The sequence below is a fragment of the Podarcis bocagei genome, assembly GCF_964188305.1.
Source record: "Podarcis bocagei genome assembly, chromosome: 10".
Classification (NCBI taxonomy): Eukaryota; Metazoa; Chordata; class Lepidosauria; order Squamata; family Lacertidae; genus Podarcis; species Podarcis bocagei.
Genome location: NC_138135.1, coordinates 5,488,128 through 5,502,674, shown reverse-complemented (window position 1 = coordinate 5,502,674; position 14,547 = coordinate 5,488,128).

Here is a 14,547-nt window from a genome sequence, read left to right as displayed (position 1 = left end):
AGCATTTATTTATGAGTCTTTTTTCTTTCTATAGTCTCTTTTCAAGGTACTACTGTATTTTATCTGCAACATGTTGGAAGGGCAGGGAGTCCCCTTTGTGTAACAACTTAAGCAGGAGGGCATAAGGGGGGGGTCACACTCGCAGGAGGAATGGACTCCGTTACAAGGCATGGTGAATAATTTTGGCAAATTCAATCGCAAATATGGTGGAGCGATGAACCCCAAACGACTGAGAACTCCTTGAGAATACCCCCCCCCATGAGGCCCAGTGAGACCAGGACCTAACCAACCAGGTCTTTTGAATCGTGACAAAACACCCTGGATGTTTGGAGCAGTTTGCACACGCAGACTCCTAGGTAGCGGTCCTGATACGTGGCTACAGAAGTTGAAAGGACAGTATTGTACCTCTCTGATGGTGCAGTGGGCTCTGGAGGAGGCAAAAGTAATCAAATCCCAAAAGAAAGAGCACTTTTCCAGAGGAGAGGTGAAAACGAAATAACCAATGTGGCCCCCAATGGTTCCCACTGTTACAGAATTGGGGGGGGGCATACAAACAGCGGTTTACTCCCGAGTAAACCACATAGGTCCGTATAGTGAAAGCCATGGTTTTCCCAGTAGTGATGTATGGAAGTGAAAGCTGGACCATCAAGAAGGCTGATCGCCGAAGAATTGATGCTTTTGAATTATGGTGCTGGAGGAGACTCTTGAGAGTCCCATGGACTGCAAGAAGATCAAACCTCTCCATTCTGAAGGAAATCAGCCCTGAGTGCTCACTGGAAGGACAGCTGAGGCTCCAAGACTTTGGCCACCTCATGAGAAGAGAAGACTCCCTGGAAAAGACCCTGATGTTGGGAAAGATGGAGGGCACAAGGAGAAGGGGACGACAGAGGATGAGATGGTTGGACAGTGTTCTCAAAGCTACAAACATGAATCTGAGGAAACTGTGGGAGGCAGTGGAAGACAGGAGAGCCTGGTGTGCTCTGGTCCAGGGGGTCACGAAGAGTCGGACACGACTAAAGGACTAAACAACAACAACCAACCACATAGGGTCAGAGGCAATGACCTCAAGGTAACCCCGCTATACAAGGGCTCCCCTCGTCCTTTCACAACATTGCACTAAGCACCACACAAAACCCCAACACCCCAAGAATAAAGCACCATTTGTGACCGCGTATCCCCGGTGCTATATACAGGCAAGCAGTATGAACGATGGATGTATTTTATGAATGGACAATTTATTTGCATGAGGATGTGTCCTGACCAATCAAATCTAGCCCTTCAGCCAATCCCAGCAATGGTATGGCTCTGCAGGAGCTGCTCAGCGCAGCTATCTTCCACGATTCAGTGACAAGGTGACAAGGTGACAACAGCTCCTGCTGAGAGAACAATGGACTAAGTTCATCGAAACCTCATTACCTTGTAATCCACTCATAAAACTGGATCCAATGTATCGAGGCCAAGTCAAGTCATTTCCGAACCCACTGTCTGTATTGTGAATAGCCAAAAACGCTTAGAAATTCATAGAAAATCACTGGTATCAACAATTCTCTTCATTCCACCACCAATTTGCGTCATTGGCTAAGGGCTTGGAAACCACTCTGTCCCCGCCATAATCCCTCAAGCGGGAGGTCACGTACTCACAGGAAGGTACTCACAGGTGACAATCGCTGGGCAAAAGCTCTCCTCCGGACTTGCCCAGGTGCCAGACTATGCAAACCAAAGTTCTATTGTTCTTTTGCAGTAGGTGCTCAGAATGTACTTCCCAATACATATCCTGTATTTGCCTGTTCCCCTGACACATTCCTCCTATGTGAATCATGTATAACCCTCCCCTTGTCTGATGTAGTGATGATGCTCCACAAACTGCATGCTGGGATAAGATAGAAACTTTTAAAAGTCCTTGTCACCCCATCCTCAGGGTACAATTCCCCGTTGGACCTGTTGCGTAATAAACTTTGGTCTACAGCTATTTGCTCTGGTTGGTGGCTGGACTCCTTCCTTTATTCCGCAGGGACCCACGGGCTCTGCCCAACAAGCTGGGTGGCTCAGGAGCCTCACACCTGGGTCCCCCCTCCCCCGTAACACCAAATTAGCCCTTTATTGGCCAGACCTAGGAGTTTTCATAGCCTTTGGGGGCATACAAGATCAGGACTCTGAGCCTTCTTCCCTTGGGGGTTTCCCAGCTAGTGCCTCCCCCCCTTTCACCCAGCCAGCCCATGACAGCAACAGCAGCAACAACAGTAAATTCAGTACGATAATAATATTCACACTGGTCCTCTGGCAGGAAGAATAATAACTTCTGGGACTATGGAAAAGTACTATCTTCTCCAAACCCCAGAATAAGCAGGAGCTCTGGGGTTGCACCATGGGGTTCTTGAGTGAAGATGGGACCCATCAGGAGACTTCCCTGGTACCTGCAACCCATCCTTCCCCCTCTTGCAATAAGGCTTGGGGGAAATCTCCCATTAAATTACAGTATTTTAAGTTTTCTTCAGAACGCGTAGGAGGAAGGGAGAAGTTCTGGTGAAGAAGCACAGTTCGGAGATCACACGTGGTGGGGGTGAGAAAGTTTGGTGCAAAAACCAGTCACACACATATGCACCCATTTTGCATGCTTGAGTACAGCAACTCCAGGGCATGAGATAATTATCAGCAGGGTAGGGGCCACATGTAGAGCAAGTCCCACACTGACGTCAAAAACGCACACAGAGGCAGCAGGAATTCTTCAGTAATAGTTTACTGAGCTTTCAAAGCATACAGTTCTCACTGGGTCCCCAGTGATGCACAAAACTTAGCTCCTGAGAGCAAACCCAGTTTCAGCAGTAAAAAAATACAGCACGCAGGATATCTAAGTCAGGCACACACACCGGCAGAAGGGAGCAAGGGAGGAAAGAGACTGGAAGGACACAGGGCAATGGAGGTGTGTCTTTCGCTTCCTGTCATCTGGGAGAGAAGTCAGCAACTTTGCATCTGCAGGGGCTTCACGAAGCAAAGCTTTCTGCCGGCAGCTTCCAGGCAAATGGGCATCCTGGAAACACACACTGTGATTCTTCGTATGTTGCCATATCAATTGTTTTTGAAAGGTTATCACGACGTGGTCTAGAAACCATGTGGACAATATATCGCCCAGCCCTAATCCCCACTCACCACCAAACAATCCAGATAAACCCAAACACCTTCTCTATCAAAAGGTACTTTACATCTTAGATCATAATCACATTGTTTGACATTGCCTTCAGTATTTCATTACGATAGAGTTTTACACATAAAAAACCAGAACTTAAAATACACAACATGTGTTAAAGACTGATTTCCTTATGAGTTCATTTCTATGAAGAAAATAGTGGACTCTGAGAGGAAGACCTCCAACACTCCATACATCTAAATGGGTTCTTACATCTGAGAGTCTCTGGATTTTCCTTAAACACTACATTGTAAACTTTTTGCAATCTTTCCATTTAAACTGCTTCTCCTCTTTGAGTCTGTTGATGGTTTCAACTCCAGGGTTTCAACTCCAAAGGTTCTTCCTGTCCGTGAATCTGTTGATTTAGAATTTTCACCAAGACTGAACCTCTATTGACTTTCCTGACATTTATAAGGTTTGTGTTTTGCGTGAGTTTCTTCACATAAATCAAGGGTTCCACTCTGACTGGAGCTCCTTCCACAGTCCATACATTTAAACCGTTTCTCCCCTGTGTGTCTGCTGATGTTTTCTAAGATTTCCATAATGACTGAAGCACTATCCGCACTCCATACATTTAAATGGTTTCTCCACTGTGTGAGTCCGTTGATGTTTTTTAAGGGTCCCATTATCACCAAAGCTCATTCCGCACTCCATACATTTAAATGGTTTATCTCCTGTGTGAGTCCGTTGATGTATATTGAGGTGCCCACTCTGACTGAAGCTCTTTCCGCACTCCATACATGTAAATGGTTTTTCCCCCGTGTGAGTCCGTTGATGTTTTCTAAGGTCTCCATTCTGACTGAAGCAATTTCCGCACTCCATGCATTTAAATGGTTTCTCCCGTGTGTGAGTCCGTTGATGTTTTTTAAGAGTTCCATTATACCAAAGCTCATTCCGCACTCCATGCATTTAAATGGTTTCTCCCCTGTGTGAGTCCGTTGATGTTTTTTAAGGGTTCCATTATCACTAAAGCTCTTTCCGCACTCCATACATTTAAATGGTTTTTCTCCTGTGTGAATCCGCTGGTGTAATTTAAGGACTCCATTCTGACTAAAGCACTTTCCACACTCCATGCATTTAAATGATTCCCCCCCACCCGTGTGAGTCCGTTGATGTTTTCTAAGGTCTCCATTCTGACTGAAGCAATTTCCGCACTCCAGGCATTTAAATGGTTTCTCCCCTGTGTGAGTCCGTTGATGTATATTGAGGTGTCCACTCTGACTGAAGCTCTTTCCGCACTCCATACATGTAAATGGTTTTTCCCCCGTGTGAGTCCGTTGATGTTTTCTAAGGTCTCCATTCTGACTGAAGCAATTTCCGCACTTCATGCATTTAAATGGTTTCTCCCCTGTGTGAGTCCGTTGATGTTTTTTAAGGGTTCCATTATCACTAAAGCTCTTTCCGCACTCCATACATTTAAATGGTTTTTCTCCTGTGTGAATCCGCTGGTGTAATTTAAGGACTCCATTCTGACTAAAGCACTTTCCGCACTCCATGCATTTAAATGGTTTCTCTCCTGTGTGAATTCGCTGGTGTAATTTAAGGTCTCCATTCTGACTGAAGCAATTTCTGCACTCCAGGCATTTAAATGGTTTCTCCCCTCTGTGAGTCCGTTGATGTTTTTTAAGGTTCCCATTATAACTAAAGCTCATTCCGCACTCCATGCATTTAAATGGTTTCTCTCCTGTGTGAATTCGCTGGTGTAATTTAAGGACTCCATTCTGACTGAAGCACTTTCCGCACTCCATACATTTAAATGGTTTCTCTCCTGTGTGAATTCGCTGGTGTAATTTAAGGACTCCATTCTGACTGAAGCACTTTCCGCACTCCATGCATTTATATGGTTTTTCCCCTGTGTGAGTCCGTTGATGTTTTCTAAGCTCTCCATTCTGTCTGAAGCACTTTCTGCACTCCATGCATTTAAATGGTTTCTCCCCTGTGTGAGTTCGTTGATGTGTTCTAAGGTCTGCATTGAAACTGAAGCTCTTTCCACACTCCATACATTTATATGGTTTCTCCCCTGTCTGAGTTCGTTGATGTGTTCTAAGGTTTCTACCGAAACTGAAGATCTTTCCGCACTCCATACATTTAAATGGTTTCTCCCCTGTGTGAGTCCGTTGATGTTTTCTAAGGGATCCACTTTCACTAAAGCTCCTTCCGCACTCCAGGCATGTAAATAGTTTCTCCCCTGTGTGAGTCCGTTGATGTATATTGAGGTGTCCACTCCGACTGAAGCTCTTTCCACACTCCATACATTTATATGGTTTCTCCCCTGTGTGAGTCCGTTGATGTCTTCTAAGGTTTCCATTCTCACTAAAGCTCTTTCCGCACTCCAGGCATTTAAATGGTTTCTCCCCTGTGTGAGTACGTTGATGTAAACTTAAGTGTCCATTCTGACTGAAGCTCTTTCCACAATCCATGCATTTAAAAGGTTTCTCCCCTATGTGAGTCCTCTGATGTGTTCTATCACTCCGACTGAAGCTCTTTCCACAATCAAGACATTTAAAAGGTTTTTCCCCTGTGTGAAACTGTTGATGTAAACTTAAGTGTCCATGTTGACGGAAGTTCTTCCTGCGCTCCCTGCAGGTTTCAAGGAAGAGAAGAAAGGGGAAGAGAACACAGCAAGCGCCGTTAGCACCTTCTCTTATTTCAGCATCTCCTACATTCCCCTGCCTCCTACCCATGTTCCCAGTTTTTAGGAAATGAAGATGCAATGATGTCAAATGATAGTAATGCATCAGCAACCTTTCATAATCCTCAATCATCATTGATAAAGCAGCATGATCTTGGAAAACAGCCTTTTCAAATCAATTGTTTCCTCAAAGGAAAGGCAGCTACTCTCTCTCTCCATGAATAGGCCCTCTCTTTCTCTGGTTCATTGTTCCTCTGGACATTCCCCATTGTCTGCATCATAATCCTCCATCCACCTCTAGATCTTTATGAGTCACCTGCACAGTCCCATTGGCCTCAGGAGGTCCATATGAACCATTTTGTGAGACCCAGGTCTACATCTCTTCCAGGGACTGTGGTCTGGGTCAGTCAGAGAACTAGTGACAAGGCTTGGTGCTTGGCGTCAGCTGAATGGGTGCTCAGGGAAGCTCCTGTTCTTGGAGATGGACCTCTGTCTACATGCCTTGCATTGCATGGAGAGAGCAGGAGAAGCAGAAGCAAAGCAGCTGGCACATGGGAATCCCAGGCGGAAACACCGACCCAAATGTTTCTTTATAATGATGATGTGCTGCCTGATCCTGTGCTTGCCTTATGACAGAGGACTATCATAATCTGGCACTGAAAAGCAGGATATTCAAGGCGAGGAGATAACTGTACTTAGTGGAAACGTCAACCTTGAATATGTGGTGTTGATTCATTATCAACCTGAAGTTGTGTTATTTCTTGTGATATGAATTTATTCCTGATCTGTCTTAAATATCATAATTATAGGGTGTCTTGGGGTGTTAGGGGAGCGGTAGTACCTTTGGTGGAGGCAATGTAGTCCACCTTCTGGAGTAATTATTCCACCATTGGTCCCCACCCTGCACTCAGCTCTCACCTGAGAGAAGCTGTCAGCATTCAAACGGGCCACAATCCCAGGAACGGCTTCAACCGGCCGACTAAACCAGGTGAGGATACCTGATGGGTCTCAAATCCTTGGTGGGCTGGGGAATTCTGGAAAACAGAAGCGCTAATAACATCATACATCACTGTAAAGGTATTCAGAATATTTGTCTTTTGAAGAAAAGACCACAAATCCAATGGCCTCTTGAAAGCGAATGAAAGTCTTGGGCCTTGAGCTTTTGGAGGTGCAGGACCAGGAAAGCTTCTACCACCATTATCCTTCCAATTGGGATTCAGGTCTCATCATGGGACTGAAACTGCCCTGGTTGCGCTGCTTGATGATCTCCGATGGGCTAGAGACCAAGGGGAAAGCTCTTTCCTGGTTCTGCTGGATCTCTCAGCGGCTTTGGAGACCTTTGACCATGGTATCCTTCTAGACCCTCTAGGGGAGCTGGGGGGCCTGCTATGCAGTGGTTTCCCTCCTTCCTCCTGACCCATGTCCAGAAATTGGTGCTGGGGGATGAGTGTTCTGACCCCTGGGAGCTCACTTGTGGGGTGCCTCAGGGCTCCGTCCTCTCCCCATGCTTTTTAATATCTATATGAAGACGCTGGGAGAGATCATCAGGGGGTTTGGGCTGGTTGTTCCCCAGTATGTGGATGATGCCCAGCTCTTCCTCTCTTTTAAATTGGAACCAGTGAAGGTCCTGTGTAAGTGTCTGGAGGTACTTGGAGGATAGATGGCGGCTAACAGATTGAGGTTGAATCTTGATAAGAAAGAAATACTGTCCTAGGGGGACAGGGGGCAGGCAGGTGTGGGAGACTCCCTAGACCTGATGGAGGTAACTGTGCCCCAAAAGGACTAGGTGCACAACCTGGGGGTCATTTTGGACTCACAGCTGTCCATGGAGGCACAGGTCAATTCTGTGTCCAGGGCAGCTGTCTACCAGTTCCATCTTGTATGCCAGCTGAGACCCTCCATGCCTGGAAACTGTCTCCTCAGAGTGGTGCATGTTCTGGTGATCTCCCGCTTGGATTACTGCCATGTGATACATGGGGCTTGAGGAGATTTCACCCAACCCATTCCAAGAATCTGCTGATGTTCTCTGCTGATTCTCCAGAGAGGGGGGCGGTTTCTGCTCTCCACTTATTTCGCTCCAGCCTCACAAGAGAGAGAGAGACTGAGTGTTAGAGAGAGAGAGTGTTATCTCTGTATAGATAAGGTTGCTGCTAGGAGCAGCTGCAGACTCTCAGTGCAGTCTAGCTTCTCCATTTAGCTCTGTATATAGTTTGTATGATAGTTGTAGATAGAATAAAAGTAGTTATTCTACAGAGCTGTTCTCCGAGTGGTTTATGCTCTGCTGTACTCTGCTGTGCAACGACTGTCTTCGGGAGTGAATCTGGTGCTCACAACTCTGAGTTGTGAGTCCACAGCACTTTGACCTGTTCCTGTGCAGAAGGTGGTCTCTGGAAGTGCTACCCCAGCTCGCCTGGCCCAGTCGGGGCTGAAGTGGATGAGTCCAGTTGGTGGCACTGGCTCAAGGGTGATGCTGACAGGGCTACCTTTGAAGGTGACCCGGAAACTGCAACTAATCCAGAATGTGGCTGGTAGAGAACAGAATGGGAGCACCAGCTGAGACAACATAACACCAGTCCGAAAGGATCCTCACTGACGCCAAGTACATTTCTGAGCACAATTCGCAATGTTGGTGCTGACCATTAAATTGCCGTGGTTGCATTTTTCAGGCATAGATTCCTGTTATGCCTTCAGTCACAAATTTATTTGCTGAAGGAATTTTTTGCTGTCTCTGAGCGTTTTTTCCTACTCTGCTAATTGTATGTCGGATTTGCTCTGGAGATCATTGCGGAGGAGCAAAATCTGCAACCTAAGGCCCTAAACAGCCTCGGGTATGTAGACCTGAAGGAACGTCTCCACCCCCATCGCTCAGTCTGTATGCTGAGGTCCTCCTTCGAGGGTCTTCTGCTGGTTCACCCCCCCCCCCAGTGAGAAGCGAAGTTACAGGGAAGCAGGCAGAGGGCAAGGAAATGGGCAACTATCTGACATTTATAAGACAGCTGAAAGCAGCCCTGTATTGGGAGGTTTTTAATGTTTGATGTTTTACTGGCTTTTATATGTACTGTAAACTGCCCAGAGTGGCGGGGGAAACCCAGCCAGATAGGCAGCGTAGAAATACTACAATCATACTTATTATACTGTTATTCTTTTGTAGTTATTTTTGAATTCATACTGCAATATCAGCTCACGAAATGTCATGGGTGGAGAAAATCACAGGGATGCCATAAACGGTAATCCCACCCACAACTTCTCATTCACATACAGTCTGTAAATTAGGGGAGGTCACACACCCCACCTGTGCTAATACTGGCACTCTTTGGCCTGTGTAGACACACCTTGTATGTAGAGCCTCCAGCCACAGACACTGTCTATCATGAAAATGGGTCCTTTGGGAAGAATCTCAGCTTGTCAGTCACTCTGACACTGCCTACAAAGAGGAACAGAAATGCTTTTGAGGTGCAACTTCTATATCAAGCCTGAGAGCCATTCCATGGACTCTGCACCCCTGTTTCTGATGACAGGTGCACATTGTCCTCATCCTGAATGAACCAGGCAGTGGAAAAGACAAAGATGGAAGCCTGAGAGAGAGGAAAAGGTTTCTGTCTGCTTCCTGGGTAGGATTGCGGAAACAGAGAATGCCTTCTGAAAAGGGCTCTCCCCTCCCCTCTTCCTCTCGGGATTTGAACCGCTGCGTCTGGACAGGGCAGGGGCTTATGGGGTGGGAAGAGGATGGAGCTTGCAGGAAGGGAGGGGTGGGGGGAGTCGACCCCCCACTTTCGACAGATCCCTCTCTGGTCGCCTTGAAGGGGTGTCAGCATCGCCCTAGAGCCAGTGCACCAACTGGACTCTTGCACCTCAACCCCGACTGGGCTAGGCGAGCTGGGTAGCACCGCCAGAGACCTCCTTTCTCACAGGAACAGGTCACAGTGCTGTGGACTCACAGCTTAGAGTTGAGAGCACCGGATTCACTGTCTCAATAATTCAGTCGTTGCACAGCAGAGTTTTGCAGAGTCTTGCAGAGTATAAACCACTCGGAGAGCAGCTCTGTAGAATATCTTCCTTTTATTCTGTAACTACAACTATGATACAAAGCTATATACAGAGCTGAATATTCTAAGCATAAATCAATGCTACACTGAGAGTCTGCAGCTGCTCTTAGCAGCAATCTTATCTCTAGGATCTCTAACACTCTCACTCTCTCCGATACACTGACTGACTGACTCTCTCTCACACACACAGATATGTTGCTGGGCAGAAGAAGTAAATAGGCAGGACACGCCTCCTCTTCTCTGTGGAGTCAGCAGAGATCATCAGGAGATGGTCAGGAGATTCTTGGGTATGGGAGGGGTGAAATCTCCTCATCCTCCCCCATTTCATCCGACCATTTCAAGAATCTTTAACATAACTGCAATTTACATATACACTCCAAAAGTTGTTCTCTGCTTACAACCTTGGTTAACACATTTTCAGGTATCTCTCTTCCCAGCATATAACACACTTCTACAATACCATTGAATAAGCAGCTTCTGGAAAAATCTTCACACACATTTCTTCCTCTCAAATACAAATTGACATTTCTAATTAGGCAGATTTGAACAAACCATTTTCAGAACTGAAATACACGCTTTCCTTCAAATATCAGGTAAGGAAATAAATAAAGCGTTTTGTGCTATTACTCTCAGCACACTTCATGCTAGGTTTAAAAACTCCACCAGAGTTGCTCGTGACCGCAGTCTTTGCAAACTCTTCAGAAAACCTTTTCGGTGGTACACCCTTGGTTGTTCTCTCGGACCTGCGCAAAACTCTCTGATCCTCTTGTTCTGGTGCTTCCTCCTCTTTGGGAGAATGGGGAGCTAAAGTATATGAAGCTGCTAAGTCTGAGTCAGCGTCAGACTCACCTGAGGCTTTTGTGCTCTGATAATCTGTGCCATCATCTGGAATTACATTGGCATCAGGATTATCACCACCAACAACACTTGCCTCCCTCTTAACTTTCTTTGCCCCTTTTGCACCATCATCACAAATGGGATGGCACTGAAAAACACCAACTTTGTCCCATTGTGGATTGTCATCAATACTCCTGGTCAGCCTTATGGTTTTCGTGTCTGTGATCAGAACACGATAAGACCCTTTCTCATATCCTAGGAAAATACCATGTTCTCCACGCTTGCTCAGTTTGTCACCTTGCGAGGTGTGCACCCAAACCTTCGAACCAAAAATTTTAAAATGCTTTACACATGGCTTTCTTCCATGAAGCATCTCATATGGGGTGCAATTTACACTAGACTGGTACCTCCTGTTATACACATGACAGAAAAACGAAAGAGCTTCAGCCCAAAAGGGATTGGGCAGCCCCGAATCATGTAACAGCGTTCTGATTCCTTGCTGCAGGGTCTGGTTTATTCTCTCACATAAACCATTCTGCCAGGGTGATCTGGGCGTGGCCGTCCTATGCTCAATGCCCTGTTCAGAAAGAAAACTCTCAAACTCTTCTGAACAAAACTCTCCACCCTTGTCTGTGAAAAGAAAACGTACATTCTCATTATGTACATTTCTGAGCCATTTACAAAACTGGCGAAACTTGGTAAAGGCTTCAGACTTTTTCTGCAGCACATAGACCCAAACATATTTTGAATAGGAGTCTATCAGAACCATGAAAAACCTTGAATTGCCTCTAGAGAGCGATAGAGGCCCCACTAAGTCTGCATGAATGACTTCATATGGTTTCTTGGCCTCTCCCCCAGACTCTGTACCTTTGGGAGCTTGCCTTGCCTTACTCTCAGCACAAGAAACACATTTCATGTGGTAGGGACATTCTTTCAACCTCATACCCTGAACCATATCAGGCATTTTTGCCACAGCCTGGAAATTCAGATGAGCATAAATACGGTGATAATAATGAATACATTGGTCATGCAACTTCTCATTCTTATCTACAGACAAATTGCAACACTCTTTCTCAGTTGCTTCTGCAGTGCCTGTACCTGAAACAAAAGGCAATTGGTACAATCCATTTACACATTTTGCATACAAAATGAGCTTGCCATCTCTAAGAATTTCACAGCGAGATTTGGCAAACACCACCTTAAACCCTTGACGATCAAGCTGGGAAACACTCAACAAATTGTCCTGAATATCAGGTGCATACAGGACATTCTTAATAGTTGCATTCAGGCTCTTTAAGAACACAGTTCCCTGAGCCACACTTGTGAGAACTGTCCCATCTGCTTGATGAATTTCTTTCTCTTGCTTCTCAAGCTGAACAAAGAGATTCTTATCTTTGGCCACGTGGTTTGAACAGCCAGAGTCGACCACGAAGAAACTCCGCCCACGTTGACTGGAACAGCGAGAGATCAAGGCCTTTGAAGTAGCAGGTGCTTGGGGATTTCTTCCTCCTCCCCCTCTGCCTCTGAAGTTTCCCTTCTTCTTTGAAGACTTCTTGCACTGGAAACTCAAATGGCCTTGTGCTCCACACGAAAAGCACCGCTTCAATTTCAAAGCTTTAACAGCAGCAGTTTCACTTTCACTTTCCCCTGCTGAAGACTCAGGCACATTTTCAAGCACATTTTTAACAGCACAGTTTTCCCGGCTTTCTCTAACAGCCTGTCTGCGATCCCACTCATTCAGAAGCACGCTAGACACATAATCTTCTGTTAGCCGGTCAGAAGGCATTGTAGAAATCTGGGCAGCCACTCCATCATAAGACTCATCTAGGCTATTGATCATCAGCATTGCAAATACAGCCTCTGAAATAGCCAGGTCTCGCTGAACAAGGTCCTGTCTGAGACGCTTTAATTGAGATAGATGGCTAGGCAAATCACCACCTTTCTCCAACTGCAGCCTGCACAGCTTCTTAAAGAAAATCACACTGGAACCAGCATTCTGTCTCAGATGCATATCTCTCAACTTATGCCAAACAGCTTGTGCAGTCTCTTGACCCTCTAAGTTCACCAGCAAGTGGTCTGAAACACTCAAAACAATTGTCCCTCGGGCTTTCATATCTGCAGCATGCCATTCAGCCCAATCATCATCATCCTTATCTGGGGGGTCATCTTCTATCGTGTGAAATAGCTTTTCCCTCTGTAAAAGCGCTTTCATCTTTACTTGCCAAACTCCATAGGTTTCAGGCGTAAGGAGGGGAAAGGACAGAGCCATCTGGCCAGAATGTGCACAGGCCATGTCTGCTATTACTTAGAGCAAGACACTTCCCTCGTGCAACACAAATAAAGCCTTGACTCCTTCAGCCACTCTCTCTCCCACTCAGAGCGCAATTAACAGGCAAACAGGGATGCTATCTTCTTCCTTTGGCAGTCAGCAACATACCTCCATAAATCAAGCAGCAGCAACAGCAACAGCGGCAGCTTGAACACTCTGCTCCAAAACAGCTCTGCTTCTGGGCACCGCAAATCAGTCCAGCATGCAGCGTCCGTTCCACCGTCCGGCAATCAGCAACAGAAACCTCTGGCGACTGGGACGACTGGGACGCCTGGGATGACTGGGACAACGCCAGGTCAGACGACTGGAACAACGACTGGGCCCATAACCGATGTCAGCATCGCCCTAGAGCCAGTGCGCCAACTGGACTCATGCACCTCAACCCCGACTGGGCTAGGCGAGCTGGGTAGCACCGCCAGAGACCTCCTTTCTCACAGGAACAGGTCACAGTGCTGTGGACTCACAGCTTAGAGCTGAGAGCACCGGATTCACTGTCTCAATAATTCAGTCGTTGCGCAGCAGAGTTTTGCAGAGTCTTGCAGAGTATAAACCACTCGGAGAGCAGCTCTGTAGAATATCTTCCTTTTATTCTGTAACTACAACTATGATACAAAGCTATATACAGAGCTGAATATTCTGAGCATAAATCAATGCTACACTGAGAGTCTGCAGCTGCTCTTAGCAGCAATCTTATCTCTAGGATCTCTAACACTCTCACTCTCTCCTATACACTGACTGACTGACTCTCTCTCTCACACACAGATATGTTGCTGGGCAGAAGAAGTAAATAGGCAGGACACGCCTCCTCTTCTCTGTGGAGTCAGCAGAGATCATCAGGAGATGGTCAGGAGATTCTTGGGTATGGGAGGGGTGAAATCTCCTCAAGGTGCACATTGTCCTCATCCTGAATGAACCAGGCAGTGGAAAAGACAAAGATGGAAGCCTGAGAGAGAGGAAAAGGTTTCTGTCTGCTTCCTGGGTAGGATTGCGGAAACAGAGAATGCCTTCTGAAAAGGGCTCTCCCCTCCCCTCTTCCTCTCGGGATTTGAACCGCTGCGTCTGGACAGGGCAGGGGCTTATGGGGTTGGAAGAGGATGGAGCTTGCAGGAAGGGAGGGGTGGGGGGAGTCGACCCCCCACTTTCGACAGATCCCTCTCTGGTCGCCTTGAAGGGGTGGCCTATTCCTAGGTGGAAGGGAGAAGCCAAGGCGGCCCCTCCGGAGAATCCCCGCGTCCGCCACGATGAAGACCTCTCCCTACAGACTGGTCTTCCTTTCTCTCTCCCCCCCCCACGCCAATGCTGCCCTTCCCCGCCCCAGGGATGCTCCCCCCGACTTCCTCGACCCCCTCCCTCTTTCCCTGAGTCTCCCCTGCACCCAGAGGCCGCCTTGGCGGGGCTCACCCCTCGCCCTGCGCCTCCCGTCTCTCCATCCAGAGGACACCCCCCCGCCCAACACCAGCCACACGGGGGTCTCTATCCAGGCGTCCCTCGCCGCCGTTAACCCTTTCATGGCCTGCCT